General features: G+C 37.4%; 1 long non-coding RNA gene across 1 annotated transcript; it reads right to left on the bottom strand.

The window, feature by feature from the left end:
* Positions 1 to 14,341: 14,341 nt before the first annotated feature.
* Positions 14,342 to 18,976, bottom strand: LOC129133736 (uncharacterized). The gene is made up of 3 exons (XR_013179885.1): positions 18,867 to 18,976; positions 16,049 to 16,216; positions 14,342 to 14,442 (listed from the first exon to the last, which is right to left on the bottom strand). It is a non-coding gene; the product is annotated as an uncharacterized LOC129133736 (long non-coding RNA).
* Between the last annotated feature and the right edge of the window lie 1,085 nt (positions 18,977 to 20,061).

Consider the following 20,061-nt stretch of genomic DNA (forward strand, 5'->3'; position numbering starts at 1 on the left):
CCCAAGCAACCAAAACCAAAGGAAAATAAAAAAACCCAAGCAAAGGGGGTCGAATAGAAAAAATAAATTACTGTAGTAATTTTAATCATTCTGCTATCTTCCACCATTCCCTTTCTCTTCTAAAAAGTCATAGATCATTTCCATTAGCACTGCTTTTATTGCTCCATTATGTTTACGATAAAATTATTGCTGTATTTTCCTACAGAAGCTGTGCAGCATGAAGGGAGATGCTGGCTAGGAACCCACATTCAAATGACTACAATTGCTTGACAAGCAGACTTACCAACACTAATAGGAGAAGGAAGAGGAATAGCACCACCGGGAGAAAGAGGAGACAATCCAGCTGCTTTGGATTCAAAGTGAACTTGTAAAAATTTTGCTCGGAGGAAGAAATTTTAAAAAGCAAGGAAATGACAGAACTGAAGGGCTTATGGTTGAAAAGAAAGGCCAATACATAAATGTTAATGGTTGCTAACAGAAAGAAAGGAAAAAAGAAAAAAGACTTCATTAAAAAAAAAAGAAAGTAACAGAAAAGAAAGAGATGAAAAACAAAACCAGCAAAAATCAAAAACCCGCCAAAAATCAAAACCCATCAAAAACAAAAAGAAAACACCCGCCCAACAACCACCATTACTACCCAAAAGATTCTAACATTACTAATAAAAGATTCAACCAACCAAACCCAAACTAAAACCAAAAATATCTAAGCAAATCAGGACCAATAGGAAAAAATATAAGAGTAGCAATTTTAATGCCTGTTTTATCTTTCACCATCCCCTTTCTCTTCTGTAAAGTCACAGATCATTTCTCTTATCACTAGTTTTATTGCTCCACTATGTTTAAAATCAAATATTGTTCTATTTACCTACAGAAGCTGAGCAGCATGGAGGGAGATGCTGTCTGGAAACTCACATCTAAGAAACTATAATTTCTTGAAAAGCAGACTTACCTGCAGGAGCAGAAGGAGTAATAGGAATAGGAGACGAAGTAGCTGGTCCAGGTGCAAAGTGAACTTGTGGGGATTCTGTTCAGAGAAAGTAAATGTTAAAAACCAAGGACATGGACAGAACTGAAGGGGTTACGGTTGCAAAAAAGGCTATTGCAGAAATGTTAATGGTTTATAACAGAAAGAAAGGAAAATCCTTTGGTAAAAAAAAAGGAAAGAAAGAGAAAGAAAGAAAGAAAAAGAAAGAGAAAGAAAAATAAAGACAGAGAAGGAAAGAGAGAAAGAGAGAAAAAAGAACAGAAATAAAGGTAATGCATAAAAATAAAAAAACTAATACCCACCCACCCGCCACCACCACTCCCCAAAACCAAAAGCAATCCAACCACTCAAGCAAGGAATCTGAACTAAAACCAAAAAACCCCAATCAAATAGTGACCAATAGAAAAAAAACATACAGTAGTAATTTCAATGACTGTGTTAGCGTTCACCATCCCCTTTCTCTTCTGGAAAATATCTCAGGATGTTTCTCTTTGCAGTAATTTTATTGCTCTCCATTATGTTTACAATTAAGTGTTGCTGTATTGGCCTACAGAAGCTGTGCAGCATGAAGGGAGATGCTGGCTAGGAACCCACAGCCCAGGGACTACAATTGCTTGCAAAGCAGACTTACCCTCAGCAGAAAGAGTAAGACTCTCAACAGCTGATAAGGATCCATAGTTAGAGCCTGAAGAGTCTCTTCCTGCTCTTAATAGGTCAATTTTGGAAGCCGCCAGTGAGTAGAGATCCTCAAAATTTCTAACCACATTCTTAAATCAAAGTAGAAGGAATCATTAGTGCCAGGCAAACTACACTTAAATGGCAAATAGCACATATCCAAATTTTTTACAAAAGACAGATTTCTTTTTTTTTAGCAGAGAAATAAAATAGAGTTTGTAACCCAGGGAGAATGTCAGTCCCAGGACTTAAACATCAAAAACACCTAACACCGGATTTTCTATTTTTTTCTAAAATGTTGAATATTAATGTAATTGAGGAAAAGGGAATTGCTCCACACCCTAGTTAGGAGCTGCTTTGATGAGATGTTTTCAAGCATGCAATACAGCATTGAGCTCTTGATAAAATTTTTTCATTTTATTTCAATACAAGATGTAGCTCAGGTTCAATTTCTGTTCACAATTACCACACAGTTTCAGGCTAATGTTCACACTTCCAAAGTGAATTAATTTACTAATCCTTCCACTCCACAGCAAAACAATTAACCTGGCAGTAACAAAAGAAACATCACAAACCTACGGACTTCTGAAAACAAATATTCTGATTGCACTAGAACTGGAAAAATGTAGCTGTTTCCATGTATGCAGTGGAAGAATGTCTCAATTTTGTTATATTGATTGGATTGATGATAAAGTTAGCAGGACAAGAGAGCACAGATGATTTGGCAGTACTGGTCACTTTATATCTACCCCAAGTAGTCTCAACTAACTGTTGAAATTATTGGTCTTCTTTACAATGGTTAATCACATTTTTTTCGTTATGATTTTCCCCTTCAGACAGTATTACATTGGTCTTTTGAATGTAAACCTGTGATACAGACAAAAATCAGCTTAGTATCACAAACAGGGATTTGCAAAGATTATTGCAGTTTTCCTTTCCTTGGTTTCACATTGATGATTTTCAGAATAGATGTTAACCCAGCTAAAATCAATCGGGTTGTTTCATTGTGGTGTCTGGGAAACAGCAGTGGCAAATTAACCCATATCACATCTTTTCTCATCAGAATCTCCAAAATGTCTTGGTGCTGTGGTCCTAGTGCCAAAAGAGGATTATTGCAGATTATAAAGCCTTTAATTGAAATGTTCTCACCACAGACTAAGACAATTCTAGAGAATGTGCCTGCAAACAACTCCACTGCTTTTAATGACAAGTGTCCCTAAAGTCATTCCTACTGCTTACCTCACTCAAGATTGCAGGACTGCCCTTAATACAGTTTGGCATAGAGTAAAACTAAAATCCATTAGGTCACCTCTGTCCATAAAAGGCAAATTTTGTAATAAAACCTCAATAATGTGCTTGGAAAGAAATCAAACAGGAACTAGAGATGAGGGCAGATGAGAGAGAGAGGGAAAAGGGAGAAAGAGAGATGAGGAAAGGGAGAAAAGGAAGTTCACAGTGACACAGACTGTGAGCCATTGCTGCTGTTTGTATATGTATTGAGTTACCAAGTGCACCTGAGGCTGCCAGGTGAACAAGAACTTCACAGTTCTGCCCCACCAGCGAGCTCCCCAGCACATACTGTACTATGTTATTTATACCACAAGCACTTTGTGCAAATATGAAATGCAACTTTTTGTGTTTATGATTCTCTTCTGGAGAGAAAGAGGGAACAGGCTGCAGATGCTTCTGCAATCATTGTGAGGTCAAAAAAGAATGGGAGTTGAGATGGGACTTAAAAATTTAAAAAAAAAAAAAAAAAGCAGCATCCACTACCAAATTAGAAAAGCAGGATTTTAAAGCTGGTGATTGCCACAATGGCTCCTGTGGAAAGATGCCACCCATGGGACCTTTTGTGCAGCTCTAAAATGGATCATCACTGTACTGGAGAAAAATTTGAAATTCTGCCTTTTGACAGAAAAGTTCATCTGTGCTAATTAGGCTTCATGGGAATCTGAAGGCATTCCATATTCCATATTTCCATATTTTAGAGTGGAAACACGATATGCACACATAATTTATATCTTTATCACACTGAAATGTATCTATGCATGCAAGAGGGCAACAGTGAAAATTTCCAGTTTAGAATCTGCCTTTCTCGAATGTTTGATTTTGTGACCCTGATCCTGTAATTATATACTGCATTAGAAAAGAAAATCTACAATCAATTGGAAGGAATTACTGCAGAAGCTTACACACTGTATACAATAATTACCTTGCCTAAGTTCCTTGCACTTTACTTGATTACCTGCCCTCTCTCTAATTCAGACGGAGAAGCACAATGAAAGAAATATGTACTCACTTTGCCTTTTGTTCTCTCATTGGGAAAAAAGATTCTGTCTTGGCACTAATGTATTCTGCACAGCTCTAAAGACTAATATTGTTTCTGTTGTAGACATCAAACTTACAAACAATGAGGAGGCATTGCACTGAATCTATGTTCAGAGCTGAAAATATGGCACATCTTCTGTTAATTTCTCTTTTTTTCCCACTCATTGTTTTATCCTAACAAAATTAGTAGTTTGAAATGTGCAAGTTTTTAAACTTACATGGGCAACATAGCTTCTATGTTTAAACATTCTAAATAGCAGTTTCTTTTAAATAAGGAATGCTCAAAACCCCACAATTGATGCTAAAACTGTGGGTTGAAAAAATCTGATAGTGACCAAGAAGGAATATGAAAATTTTGTCTTTTTTTGTTTTGGTTGGTTTTGTTTGTTTGTGGGGATCTTGGTTTTGGTTTTGTTTGTGTTTCTTTGGTTTCTTTTAATTAGTCTTTTGTATATTAATGGGAAGAAGGGGAGGGGGATAGAGGGATATTAATTTTCAGGTTTATATACTTCTGTCCATGTTTGTATTGCTGTCAGTTATTTAACGCTGTAACTGCAAAATTAAAAGTTACCATCATCTCTGAAATACCATGTGCAAGAGTAGAATTGGAAATTGTCTTTCAACTGTTGACTGCAATAGTTTTGAAGCTTTTTGCTCTCCACATGCTCAGAGCAGCTGTATCTCAGATGCAAGAAATGAAAGAAAATTAAAAAAAAAAAATTAAACAGGATTGGTTTTAGACTCTAACCTGGAAGGATGCAGCCTCTGGCCTGCCCGCCGTTGCTTCCTCTGGAAGGGTCTGCAGCTGCAGGCTGGGGAGTGGCGCGGCTGCTTCAGCACCTGATGCCGCTGCCTGCTCTTTGGCCTGAAGGGAAAATACCCCAGCATCAGTGGTAATTCTCCTTCAGACACACCAGCGGGGATGAACGGTGGCCCCTTGAGCCCATTGAGTGGACTTGCTTTGATCACTGCACCTAACATCCATGAATAAAGTACGGCTGATTGAATTTTCGTTGCAAATAAATCTCTAATTCAAAGGGCTGGGAGAGAATGCTACCAAAACAAAGCACCTTGCCCTGCCCTGAAAAGAGAAAGGCCAAGGATATGGCACATATGTATTACTGTAAAAACACAGCACTTGCTGCATGACATTCACCTCCAAAGTTTGAAAGAAGCCAGTATGGAGATGGTGGTGGCACAAAGGAAATTTTCTATCGGCACAGTTTGCCGTAGGAGAAAGATGCAGTTCAGATTCTGTCACTTTCCGTGAACATTAAAGGAAAGAGACTAGAAAAAGATATCTGAAAATAAATAAATTAAATAAATAGCAACAGTTTTGGTGACCTCTAAAACTAAAATAGAGATTCCCACATTGCTGGGAATTAAAGATATAGTAAGGGAAATTGACACTCCCAGGTAACAAAATCACTTTTGCTCTGTGCTGCTCTAGATTAAAAACAGTTATGAAACCATCTGCCATGAGAGCTATAGTTGAAAATAGTCCTTTCTCCTAAATAATTCATATGTATAGCTTTGTTGCACCTTCAAATAGTCCTATATCAGGGCACAATTGCACAAGTCAGAGGGAAAACTTGAGACTACTATTAAGTTTAAAATATGATTTTAAAAAATACTATGGAAGTTTCCCACCATAGATTACTACTTCCTGCCTTTTCTTTTCCTATTGATGATGTTTCATAGGTTAAAGTAGCAGACCCAAGGCCAAATGTTTTACGGCCACCAAGTATGTGACATTTTATTATTCAGTAGAGGGGTAACTCCACAACATTTGCCAATTTTTGGTGTGTTCCATTAGTCTTCACTTGTCAACCAGAAACAGTGCTCAGTGAGGGAAGGCAAATGAATTTTGTCATAACTTCTACATTCAGAAAAGGTTGTGTATGTGCTACAAACTTGCATTTTATTTCACTGTGGTTTTTTAAGATGGAACAAGTTGAGAGGGGAAACTTCAACACTAAGGAAAGGAAGTTGCTTTGCAACAACTTCTCTCGTCCCCTGAGAATAAGCAGTTCTAAGGCTTTAGCTGATTTAGAAACACAAATCAGAGGCAACATGTCAAATTCTTACCTCATTCAGGGCAGCCTCCACAGCTTTCATTTGACTAATGATCAACTCTTTGTCTCTATTATAAAAGAAAATAAAAGAAAACAAAACAAAACAAGAACAATGAAGTACCCTTATGGAACTGAAACTCTACCAATGTAGAAATTAATCTTCTGCTACTTGATGGCTGTCATGTCTTGTAAAATAATTGTTGATAACCCAAACTATTAGGATTTTCTCTCTTTTTCATATTTCCAATGCAAACCCTAAGCATAGTTCATGTACCGCTATTTGGTGCATTTCCATATGAAAGATGCTTCTGTTGAGGATAAGCAATTAAAATTGAGATAATTATAGGCCTATCAATGAACAACCATCATGGCTTGAATATAGAAGTCATAAAAAGTCTCTAGCAGGGTGGAATTATATTCTTGTATTGGAAACCACAGACAGATTCTGTTTATTTAATCTCTTTTGTTTATATTCCAAAGGGAGAAATAAAACCTATAAGTTGTGAAGATTTGCTGTGATAATGGAGGGAAGAGTAGCTTTCTTAGTTGATATTCAGCTGCTATATACAGGAAAAAAAAATAAAGCCAGTTTTAAAGTTACTTCACATTAGAATCACCTTTTCTGGATATATATATATATATGGCCACGAGGAATGATCTTTACTGAAATGCCCAAAATAGATTGGGGCAGGATGAAAAGGGCAAGCTTTCTGGAACAAATCTTTCTGCAGGTGACACCTGCTTTGATCAACTCATACCAAATAACATTTGTCATTTTAATTAGCTTGTTAAACATTTAATTAATGACCATACAATTTGCATTATTTCCCTGGTGCATAAAACCCTTAAAGCTTCTCAGATATTGCTCTTCAGAGGTTGAATGATCCCAGGTATGATGAGAAATTTAATTAACTAAAATTTTTTTAGATGCTAGCTGTGGAACAACAATATTCATAACACATACTTCATACCATGAAAAGACAACAGACAACAAAGTCTGCAAAGACTTATTCTTTTCATATGGCGTAAGAATTGGTTAGTAATAAGCTCCTTCAAGTCAAGGGGGCTCCTTTTGACTACCAATCTTTTCAAGACCAGTGCCTGAGCCTTTTCTGCCACTCCAGGTTGTGGCGTAAGTGGTGTGGGGATTAGGTCTAAATTCAAAACTCCCAAATCAGCAGGAAGATCTGTCTTGTACCACAGGAAAGGCGAGATCCAAAATGGGTTTCAGTCCCTTTGGCAGTGAAGACCTGTCCCCTAGCTGATGCTTCTGTATTTACTATAAATAAATTGTATCTGCCTATAACAAGATGGTGTGGAAACACAGAGAACAATCAATCATTTCTTAAATAAACAGATCTTTAAAGATGTGCCAAAGAATTGTTGTCAGATCAGTTAGATAGCACAGGTATTTTGTTTGCCAGTTCTTTCAGCACCCAGAATTTGAAGCACTATTATGGGATAACTGCATAAAATGCATGACCTAGTATTTTGAACTAACACTTTTGTTTTTAGAAGACTATCCCTGAATTTAAAAATAAAAGAGACAGATGTACTTTTCTCTTCTAACCTTACACTGTCCAGGGCTAAAACCCTGCCCATAGAAGTAGGAATTTCAATTTTTGTTCATTTAAAGTGACATCCCCCAGGCCCCAGGGCTCACTTTACTCCCTGTTCAAGGGCACGTTCTGCCTCCCCGAGAGTCTCCCACAGCAGCTTCTGGTCCTGCTCCATGTCTTTCAGGAGTTTCTCCTGTTGATCCAGAACTTGGTCTCTTTTCCTCAGCTCCTCCGCTGTATCAGGGAGGCCCTGCCAGCAGACAGAGAGCAGAGTTACTCTGTAGCCCAAAGAAACTTTACTTTATGCCACTGGCTACTGACCAACGTGAAAGACAAACTGATTGTAAAGTACATTTGGACCACTGCATCCTAAGGTTTTATGAATTTCCTAGCAAAAGCATTACTGACTCAGAACCCCCCTAGCTTTTAGTATATTTGCTATATATAAATGTGCTTTAGAATGCAAAATGATTGTAGGCAAAAAAAAAAAAAAACAAAACAAACCCCCATTGAAGACTTTTTCTTAAACTTAAAAAAAACAGATAGCTTAGAAAAATTTTTAAAGAGGAGTCTTTGAAGTGTTTTCTCAGTAGCCTAAAGTTCCAGCAGACTGAGTAGTGCGTGTGTATTTACTCCTGTTATTTTATTTACACAAGGACTGCGCTATTTAGCTTCTTTCATGAAAGGTAATACTCTGGTGACTGTTCCAGAAGAATAATCTTACCGTCGGAGATATGTGGCTTTTACTTAGCTCAGTAAATGAGTGTGATTCCAGTCTATTGCTCAGCTCCTGAATCCGTTGCTGCTGTTCTTGTAAAAGCAATTGTACCTCATGCTCACGCTGCAAAGCATTTTGTAACTCCTCCTGTACATTGTCTTTGTTGATTTTCTGGAAAGAGAAACAAGTTGTGCCTGATTCTGTAACTATATTCAGTGGTTTCCCTACCACTGAGTGAGTTCCACTTGCAAACATATCAAATTCTAAAATAAACTCATGCTTGTGATTAGTATTGAGATTTCTTTACCATGAAGACATCACTGAACAATAAGATGGCAGACCAGTTAATTGCTGTGTTTTTTATAAAGAACATTCATGTAAAGTCTTGGCATTCATAATTCTATTCTAATTAGCATCGCGGGATGCAAAACTTCAGTATTTAGAAGGAAAAATATGCAGATCAATGTTCAGAATTTTAGTGGAGAGCTTCTTAACCCTTGTAAACACCTTTGTGGACTGCTCTTCTTGTCCAAAAACTGTTCCAGAAAGAAATAATTCTTCAAAGAAAGTTGTCATCTGCATTTCAACTACAATCTAATATGTGATCATTTTCATCTAACAGTCCAAAACCACTAAGGGCATAAAACCTGTTAAGAACAAAACTGAAGATGATTAGATATTTTGGAGCTTCAAAAAAAATCCATTTTGCTAGCTAAGAACAGGAAGGACAATGGGTGAGACATCATCTAGCAGATATTCTTTGCTTAGAAGTGTTTGGATTGGGACACCCTGACAGGTTCTACCAACTAGGCTTCAGGTTAGGGAACCCACAGTGTCTCGGTAAGTCAATCAGCAACAGCAAAAGACTCAGGGGAATGTTGTGCTACTGAGAATATAGACAAAAGCTTTTTCTCCCCCTGCCATAAAGTTACTTCTTCAGGGAAACAGACCCACTAAAATTTGTATTGTATTTATTATAACATTCATCAACATCCATTCAGAGTTTCAACTGCTATCTTTCTATTTCATTAACATTCTTATTGAATACCCTCATTCCCACTGACTTTATTCTGTTGAAATGAAATCTTCTTTTAGGATACATAAATGCTATCTTTATATTTCATTAACATTCTTATTGAATACCCTCATTCCCACTGACTTTATTCTGTTGAAATGAAATCTTCTTTTAGGATACATAAATCACATCAACATTTTCAACAAATGGGAGAACCTGGATTGCTGAAGACCAAACTCTAATTTATACAGAATACCCCCTTCTACAAATCAAAAGATAACTCCAGTGGAAAAGGGATATTTCTGTCTTCTGGTTACGTGACATTTACAAGGCAAGATTTCTGGAAAATTCTGTTGAAAGTAAATCAATTTTATGCTTGTTTTCCAAAAAAACACAAATCAAAAAATGTGTAGAAAGGAGAATCTCTTTTAAGCAAGGGAGCCTCCAAGTCAAATGCACTTACTTGCTGAGCTTCACTTAATTGGGTCTGCAGTCTGCGGGCTTTTTCAGCATCTTTTTGCATCTCATTGAAAGCCCCTCTGCATTCTGCAAGTTGCAGGTGCAGTGAGCGGGACTCTACCTCTGCTGCATGAAGCCTTCGTGAAAATTCAAATATTTCTTGCTGCAAAGTTGCTATGTTTCTCTGTCAGCAAACAGAAACAAGTTGATGGGCTATAAAATCTGCTATTTTAGCAATAAAATGAATAATATTTAAGACTGAAGAAAAAGAAGACAAAACATAATTTTTCCCTCCATCTCTAAAAGACATACACAAGGACAAAAGTTTGAACCTATCACCTACCAAGAGTTACTGCAAATTCTGTTTACAAGGAAGTACTATTTTCACCTAAGGTTTACTATGAAGATTATTAGAGAAAGAGTTTATCCTTTCATTTTGGTTAAAGGGAAGAAGGTTATCTTTACTGAAAGAAAGGATGATAAACATGAGAAAGTAGAAAACAATAATAAAAAGCAACCTTAACATTTACATCAAGCCAAAAGCAAATTTCTTATTATAAGCTAATACAGATCTGATAGAACTTGAAAAAAAATCTTTTACTTGGATACACTAAACCTCCTCCAAAAATTCTTTCAAGAAAAGAAAAGACCTATTCACACCCTAATGTGTGACAAATCTACTTCTGAGTGTCCACATAGTAGCACTTGACTGTCATGGACTCATCACCGGCCTGAAACCAAAGAAATGCTGCTATCAAGGGAGCTTCACCGTTGCTGTAAACCTTCTGTTTCCAGGGAGGAGGACTGTCAATCTGCTTACTGTGCTGGGCAGTCTGTCATGGAATCCAGCTTCCAGGGCCTGGGCATTTACTCTCTGGAGCCCACGAGCCAGCCTCTCTATCAGCGAGTCCCTCTCCAGGTAGGCTCTGCACCCACGAGCGTTCCCTTGAACTGTCTCCATCAGAACGCTCAGGTTGTCCATCAGTTTTGCAAAGCAGTTCCTGGCTGTGCCGATCAGCGAGTTACTAGAAAGCCAGAGCTCTGAATCTTGAAGAAAAAACAACAAAAAGGAAACATCGAGCGGGTTATTAGTTCCCATTCCTTGTAATATCACGTTCTTTTTCACTTCTACAGGATGGAACCTGTAAATATTCTGAAACACAGAATGCTGAATCTGAACCACTGTTCCAACTTTGCTTTTAAAGGATATGAATTCAATTTCTTGAAAACAGCATGATCAAAGAAGAAAGTGCCTGAAACTGAATCTAAAGACATTTGATTCAATGGCAACTTTGATACCAATTTAGTGTTTAGGCTTCTGGAAAATGCATCATCTTGTCTTTCTCCTGCTATTTCCCTTTATTCACATAAATTATCCCTCTTCTAAGATCCTTTCTTCTGGGACAAAAATGTGGGGACTCTAAAACTAGAGGTTAATAAAGAACCAGGGATGGCAGAAATGCAGATGAACCAAGGGAACCTGTATCAGTTCTCACTGTAAATAAACTCCAGAAACACTCTCCAGCCTTCTGCTTCCATGACTCTATATACTGAAAGCATAAAATATCCTATCAGCTGCTTAAGAAAATTAATCTGTTCCAACAGTACAGAAATGTGATCATTCAGAGAATGTAGAAAAGAGTTATTATTTTACCCTGTAATCAAATTACTCTTTCAGGGAAACAGCTCCATTACAATTTGTATTGACTAGCTCAGGACATAACCTCTAGTCAAAGGTGTCTATCATAAATATCAGAAATATCTCTTCAGAGCTATGATCCAGAAGAGTTTAGATAAAATCATAAAAATGGAAATTATATGACCACCCTGACTTATTTATTTTTAAAATATATTTCTGCTACAACAATATACAGTTAAAATTACCTTGGTTGCTGAGAACACCCTCCAGTTCTGAGATGGAACTGATTATTGCGGTATAGAGGTTAGAGCTAGACAACCAGTTCACTGCTTCAATACAGTCAACTCCTTCCTCTCCAAAACCTGTGAAACGGAATTGCAGCTAGCAGGATAAGTAAATCACTAAAATATGGCACACTGCTGCCTCCGGCTCTTTCAGAAATTAACCAAAAATTAGCATTAAACAAGAAATTAGTCAGGACAATTTAGACTGTTTTAAGCATGCTTCCAGAATGACTAAACAACAACAACAACAAAAAAAGTAGATGAATCTTCTAATTTGGAAAACATTTTTAATACCATTTATCATTGTAGAGGGAAATATAAACTGGTCTGGCAACAGAAAGGGGCAATCTAGACATAATCTCTAAAGAAAATTTTGAAATCCTCTGCTAATATTTTATCTGAATCAGAAAGCAATTTTTGTGGATTTTTAGGAAATAAATATTAAAAATTATTTTTAAAAAAAGAGGAAATACCTTTTCCAAAAAAAAATGGGAACATTGCAAGATATTTACCACAGAGAAGATGCTGTAGCACCTAGTTCTGAAATCCATAATGCAAATATCAAAAATATGAGATAGTGTTGAGTTCATGTGCATAATTGCAATTTTACCTGCAGTGCTTAACATAAGACTAGGCATTTCCTCTTAGAGTGAAATAAATTCGTCAAGCAATATAAAAATCATAAATCCGTAAATAGCATTTGTCAAAATGTCATTAAATATGTCTTTATGCCCTAGCAATAATAATATTCCTCTTTGTTATTCCCTAAGCATGTAATTTGATTTAACTCTTTAAGAACATTTCACTTACGTGTCACAGGATGCCTGCCTCTGGATTCTCCCAGACAAACTTGAATTCCAGAGCTTCCTCTGCATCCATCTGTCCAGATGAAAAATGTACAAGAAAATCGGGCCAGAGCCCTCAGCCTGTTAGCAGCCAGAACTGCGATCACAGCTCTTCGGAACACATAAACCAGGTTCTTGGCTCTTCTCTGCCTCAGCCTGCCTTCGTCCTGGTTTCTTTCCACCACAGCAGGGAGAGCATAAAGGAGGCTGACGATCTTGTGGTTCAGGAGTTGGTGCTGGTTCACCTGTTCCTGGAGAATGTCTCTTTGGCAAGACGTGGTGCACAGTCGGCCGTAGAGAGAGCACAGGGCCCCTGACAGCAGCGCACAGGCTGCCAGCAGGGATGAGCGTGCCTTGAAAGCATCTAATAAGGAATTTTTCAATGAATTGTTTTCCTGGGCCAGTTTGTCAGAGAGTTGTTCAAGGCCATAGAGTTTTTGCCTCATTTTCTGCGCCGTTTCTTTATATTCCTGCGACAGAAACAAACCAAACAATAACGGAAGAAACATTAACTACATGGTTTTTACCTAGACAAGAATGAAAAGAAAATTTACCTTTGCCATTCAAATGATGCATTAAAGGAGCAAAAGTTGTTAGTAATAATCGTGATGAAAGTATCTCTTCTAGTAAGCAATTACAGAATTAGATGTATGAAACAAAAAAAGTGGTAGGAGGGAAATTTACACGGTCATCAACTGCAAATGGACTCCTGATTTCTGAAAACAATCCACCAACACCGTGATAGCTCACAGAAGGTCCAACACCACCTGTCTGCCCACAAGACAGTTTTATGAATTGACTTAACAATAGTAATAACATCCTCCAATTTCAGAGAGAACACTGCTGTACTAAGCAGAAAACCAGTGTAAGTGAGAGGAAAAACGTAAGGAAGTCTGGAACATGAAAGTAGACAGATTAAATTTTTCAGCATGCAAAGACTTCCAGCCCTGAAATCTGCATCAAATACAGCATTATTCTGTGAAGTAAGTTGCAGTAACTCACAAATAACAAGGGACATCTATTTCCTTTATTCACAACGCTTTTAATTGAAACAGGTGCGAAGGAGTGTGATGATAAAGACAGTAAATGGTGGTTGTGGAATAACAGGGAACATTCTGGATTGCAAATAACTCATCTAACAAGGAGTGACAGTTTCACACTTTTAGGCCACTCCTCACTGTAGTATCAGAAAAACAGAGTTGCTTAACACTGTTGAAATCTACCACTGCTCTTCGGGTCAGTACATATGTAACTAAATTTATCCCCAGGTGATACCACATTATTGTTATTCTATACAATCCCTGCAAATGATGATGCTGAAAAGTAGCTGCTGCCCTCAGTAATTCTCAAAACAAGCAAATTTGATCTTACAGCTTTAACATTCTCAGAAAAAGAATACTGCCATCTGTAGATGAAATCAGGCTTCTCAGCTGGGCCTGAAGACTAAATTCTCTTCAACAAATGCTTGATCAAAGTAATTTATTTCTTATTTTAAGTGATGTTAATATTAGCACAGGGATGGGTTGGCTTGTTGTTTGGTTTTGGATTTTTTCAAACTTTAAACGTACACTAAAATTCCCAAATGACCTTTAACTGCTAAGAGGCTTCAACCATTGAAATAATCCATTCAATTTTTAAAGAAAAAACAAGTAGAAGTTCACAGTACCATACCTGTGATCTTGCATGAAATTCTGCAAGGACATTTGAGTACTGCTGTTGAAGATATTGCTTTTCTTTCTGCCACCAGTGTTCCTGTGCTTTTAACTGTTCAGACATTTTCTCCAAAGCCTCCTCCTGGTTCTGCTGAAGGTCGTTCATAGTGTCAGTCTTGTGCTTGCAAATATATTCTAGGTGAGATATCTGTGTGACAAGCATTTAAGAAGAAATTATTATTTACCTTTTCACTTTAAGTTAAGCACAGACTATTCCAGCATCAAATCTAAACTGCAGTTTTTTCAATATTTTTATTAAAACTAAGTAAAACCCTTTCACAGCAGATGAATTACTTGGTTCTCAAAACAAAACTGAAAAATATTTTGAAACAAAGTATTTTATTTGGTTTCGGTTTTGCTATCCTTCTACCAGCTTGCAGAGATATTTGTCACCCTCTTTGCAGGAAACCTGAGCCAGACACTTGATCAATTTTTTTTTAATGATTGTATTAAATTTTAGTAAATTAGTAATCCAAGTATATCCTTTAGAAGTTTGTGATGATTGCAAACAATAATTAAAACACAGCCTTTATTTTTTGTTTGTATGTTTGTGGTTTTGGTTTCTTTCTTTTGTTGAAAAGCCAAGACATTCCAGATTATTACTAAGTTTTACAACAATTTCAGGGAATTCTAGCACAGAGAATTTTTTCCTTACAAGTAGCTCATAAGTTTAGGATGTATTTTCAACAAACATGAAGGGATTCACTCTTGTGGTTTAACAATGCACCTCATGCAAGCTAAATGGAGGAATGAACCAAGCCAACAATGATCCTCAAATGCACACACCTGAACTTTCTGCTCCTAGAAAATATCAAGATACTTCCAGATAGACCACACTGAACTGTGTGGGAAAAAAGTTTTTTCAGCCCAGTCTAAAATCCCAGAAAAGCTGCTAAGTACATGAGAAGAGCCCTAGAGACCTCATAATCAGTCTCAATAACAATGCTTACTTAAAAAGCAAGCAACAATAAGACACAAGCCTTACAAACGCTGCCAGCAGTGTTCACCTTCCCTTCCCTTTCCTCATCTACTTCAAAAGAGAAATAAACCAGAACACAAAGTGATACCCTAAAGAGCTCTTCAGGCATAGCTTAGTCTCTGGAGCCAGCTGAGTTATTTTAAAAGGGGTTTTTCCTTCATAAAACCAGAAGGCTTTCTGGGGAGAAAGGCCATGTAAGCTCACTTGCTTTAAAACCATTCAGAAAAGTACAGCTCCTCCTCCCTACAGATCCTGACATGTTTTATAATAGGTATTTCTGTTGTGTTTCTGAATAAAAATGTCAATCCAAAGTTACAATTCAACAAAAAAAACCCACACTGGCATTCTTTCAAGTAGTACAGCTGAATCATAAAGACATAATTAAAAGGTGATATTCCTGGAGAAAGTGTATTTGGCCTCTGGATTATAGTAAAAGAAAGACTTGATTTATGACTGTAAATGACTAGGTTCAGTGAATTTCTTCATCAGTAAGATGAATTTATTATCTTTTAATTAGGTTCCTGTGGCTACTATCAGATTGTCCTTTCAGAATATCCTGCACAGAAGGTGGAGCTGAGAGACTTGATGCACACTCCAGTCACATCTAAATGCCCCGGCAACAAAGTGAGCAGTGGACAAGCCAGAATTAATGGTGCTCATTTGTTAGTGTCCAAATCCTTTTGGGGGGATGAATATCAGTCCTTTTTAACGAGACTGCAGTGTGAGCAAATGTCACTGAGCTCAGCAGAGGCAGCTGATGCCTGGGGACACTCACCCTCTGGTTAGCCTTGCTGAAGTTCGAGACCAGGGCTTCAACATTCTCATGCAAGAGGGCACAAAGCTCTGCCCAAGGTAACTCTTCCAGGGGGACGTTTGTCGGTCTGGAAAGCACCTGGGCATTTGCCAGGGTCTGGTATGTGTTCAGGAGGATGGACATCTCCCTCTGGAACACAAAGAAAAAAATTAATTGCTGTAGCTGGGCAATGTTCAAATCAAAAGAGATGCATCCTATGTGTGGTAGCAGAGCTGCCTGCAGCTGAAAATGAGCCCTCAAGGCTCCTTCTCACAGCTTCACAAAATTCCTCAGTTCATTTCTAATAATTGCAGCCATAATATTGCCTGATATTACAGCAGAGTAAGAAAACAGATTTCACAAAATTTATCTAATTAGACACAGTATGTAAATAAAGTATGTGAGTAAATCCCAGTCCTGTGGGGGCCACAACCATGACCTGGCACAGATAAAAATTTCCATGCTCTAGTGGATGCAATTCATTCACCCATGTTAATACCTTGAGGTGCCTCCAAATTGTGCCCCAACACTTGCACAGCACACAGAAAACTGTCCAGTTGGCCTGGCAGCACAACACACTCTAAATTCCTTTAAAAATTTGTTTTGCATGGATTATATATGATTAAACAGCTGGCCAAAATGGGCTGACAGCTCCATCAGTCAAACTCCACAAGCTGTGCCTCATTTATTTACAGTGATTTTAATCAGTGGTATATTAACTTGATTCAGATTATAAATACATTTTAGCAACAACAGCATGCAGTAGAAATTCAATTCTTCATACTTTTAGTACATACAAGTGCCTTAGAAACTTTTTTAAGTTAAGATAATAGAAAGCTGTTTCTCAAATGCTGTATTAGTACAGTCAGAGATCAAGATAAGATTATCAGACTAGAGTGGAAAAACGTATTCAGGAAGCATAAAAATGGTATAAAATATGAAAAAATACTGTACAGGTCAGGAAAGCAGGAAGGGAAAATGAGGGGAAGAGAACACACTGACATTTTTACCCAATTTAACTATGGGTATAGCAAAGACCAACAGCAATATATTAAATGTTATCTATACTTAGTTTCTGCTACAGTCTTCTGCTTTTTCATTTTGTGCAGCAAAATCAGAGCTATCTCAGTGGAGTAAACAGGATCACACACAGGCACTTCTGCTTCCCAAACAAATACAAACAGCTTTGGGAAAAATGCAAAGCCATCCAAGGCCATAAATACCTGATCTCATAAGGCAACCACTAATACAACTCTTCCAAAAATGAATATTTTTATCACCCGCTCAGGACAGTCTTGTGGTTTGAACGCCTTTGAGTAAAATAATTAAAACAACCAGCTCTATGAATATGACAGTGAGCTAATTATTATTATTTTTTAACCTTTCAATACCATAACATTAATTTTGAGTCTAGCATTAAATACTGTTTCCATTACCAGAAATCTTGATCATGAATGGAATCTTGTCCATAGTTCTTGTCATGTCATATATTTTACTAAGGAATACAAATAAAAAGGAAAACTCCTACCACAGCAACAGCTAGCAAGCACTTCAGGTTTGGAAGCAAGCACTTCAGTAGAATATTTTCAGCTTGCAATTGTGTTTTGTAGTTAGAAATAGCAATCATTAATGCCTGTAGTTAGGGCAGACAGTTGCTTTTCTCTGTATGCATTCCTTTTGTGCCTGATGAAATGACTTTTTCAGGCTAACTAGGCCAGCAGATGTCTTTTAATACATTAATGCTTGCATTAATGCTTGCATGGAAGAAGCTGTTATTCTCCCAGAAAGAAAAAAGAAGATCCTGATTTTATTTGTCTCCAGTTTATGAATGACAGATCTGCCTGGGCAGTGGACAGCACTAAGACAAGGTGTGGAATAACTCCATCAGCTGAACAAAAGACACCCACAGATCTGAAGACTCTCTGATGCAGGTCTCTGCTCCTCTCCACAGGGAACAGACCTCATGTACCCTCCATGCTCAGAGCTCTGACAGAGAAAGAGGAGAATTTTCCAAGCCACCAGCAAAAAAATTGAATATTGCTAAGAGTAGAAAGAGAGCAAATGTAACCACACAATGAAAGGAGAGATTTTCTAAACATGCTGACAACTTTCCTTTGTCCCTGCTGCTGTGCAAAGAGATGGCAAAATTGTCATTCAAGGTGTAGCTGGGTAAAGACAGTAGAAAAGCCCAAAGTGGTCATATAAGAGGACAAAGTTCAGAAAATAATCCAGCAAAATACATCCAGTGTGCCAAATCCACAGCAAAACAAGTAAAAAACAAAACAACAACAAAAAATCCCCTCTGCTTTTCCACCTGAAAGCTTGAAATAATTTTCAAGCAATTTTTACAGTCAAATACTTGCACTAAAACTAAAAGGGTGTATGAAATTAAAAAAAAAAAACATTTCTACAATGATAGCTCAGGAAACTTGACAAAAAAGTTAGGTAAAAAGAACATTCTTCACATGAAATGATCATCAATATCTACAAAATGCCTTAATTAGGAATGCCAGTACATCCTACCCATACTTAAAAAAAATTTTCAAATGAGCGTCTCCAAGGCATTGCTTACATTTATTCATGTAGTAATTTTTTTTAAAGGTAACATAATAACAAAAAGGGTGAGAGAATGGCAGAATTCTGCCACAGCTCAGTGCAGCAAATGCAGCAAATTCTCCCCACAGTAAATATTTTGACAGTATGCTTTAAAAAACCTAAGCAATGTGTGCCACATTTTTTTTTCTTACTACTGAGCTTTTTTTTCTATTTACTATTTACTATTGAGGCTTTTTTTCCTTACTATTGAGCCTTCCTGCAGGCTGAAGCTGTCTGGAGGAACCACTAATGTTGCATTGGCATCTTGAGCTCTCTTCCCTTCCTCAGCCTGGTCTTTCCGTTGCACACCGGAGGATAAACGCTGTCCTTGTGAACTGGAAAGTTTCCACAAAAAAGATACTTTAACCAAAATGACTTTTGTCAAATGCACTGTGTTCTTTTAAAGGATAATCAATGGATATGACAGATACTACTTTAGCACCACACATTCTGAAGCTGCTTGCCTTTCCTAATTGAATGAAGAAATTTATATTCCTTCTAAGGAAGATTTTTCAAGAGGTAATCTTTTCAGTTACCAAGCCTCGTGTCATGCAATTCATAAGATTATTTGGATGTGGCCTCAAAGTTACATGTAACAAACAGAATTTTTCGTATTTTAATTAACACAACAGCTGTCTTCAGAGTGACCGTGTCACATCTTGCATCATCAACCCTGATTTCAAGTACAGTTCTTGCTCTCCAGGTTTCCACATGCCTGACTCTACTCTGTCTGGCTTTTAAAGCAAACTATCCAGAATTTTAATCTGTTCTTGTACTGTGTCACTCAGGAAAACAGATCTATCAAGAGCCTGGCATGACTAAACAGGCAGCTGATGAGGAAACTCCAAGGCCAAGCAATAGCATAAAGGACACAGAAGCACAGAGAGGGAATCCAAGGAAGAATTTTAAAAGATTGCCTGAGTATTTAGGCATGGCGTCAGGAAAGCCAAAAGCTTGCTTCCAATTGATGTTTGCACAGGATGACAAAGGCTTTTCCAGCTCAAGTTTTAAATATTTTACTAAAAACATGTCCATAATCATGAATCTTGAATGAGTTGCTCAGGCCACAAACTTCCTTTCTTGTGGGAAAACAATTTTTTCCTTCTCCACTGCTCCTTGTGTGAGTAAGTCAACATAAACACCTGTGTATAAAGAGCCATATAGCTCTAGGCTGAAAGAGAGCTCACCCAAGTTCTGCTACCACAGGCACAGCAGACTGTGCTGGCCAGGAAACATCCCAAGAGATTTCCTCTGCTCTCACACTTTTCAATATTTTTTAACCATTTAAAGCTTTCTACAGCCATTCAAAAGTTGAAAACAAAGATTATCCACTATAAATGATACACAACTTCTTGACAGGAGTTTTAGAGATCCAACTGACTCACTGAAGTGGAAAACAA

The sequence above is a fragment of the Agelaius phoeniceus genome, chromosome Z (assembly GCF_051311805.1).
Source record: "Agelaius phoeniceus isolate bAgePho1 chromosome Z, bAgePho1.hap1, whole genome shotgun sequence".
Taxonomy (NCBI): Eukaryota; Metazoa; Chordata; class Aves; order Passeriformes; family Icteridae; genus Agelaius; species Agelaius phoeniceus.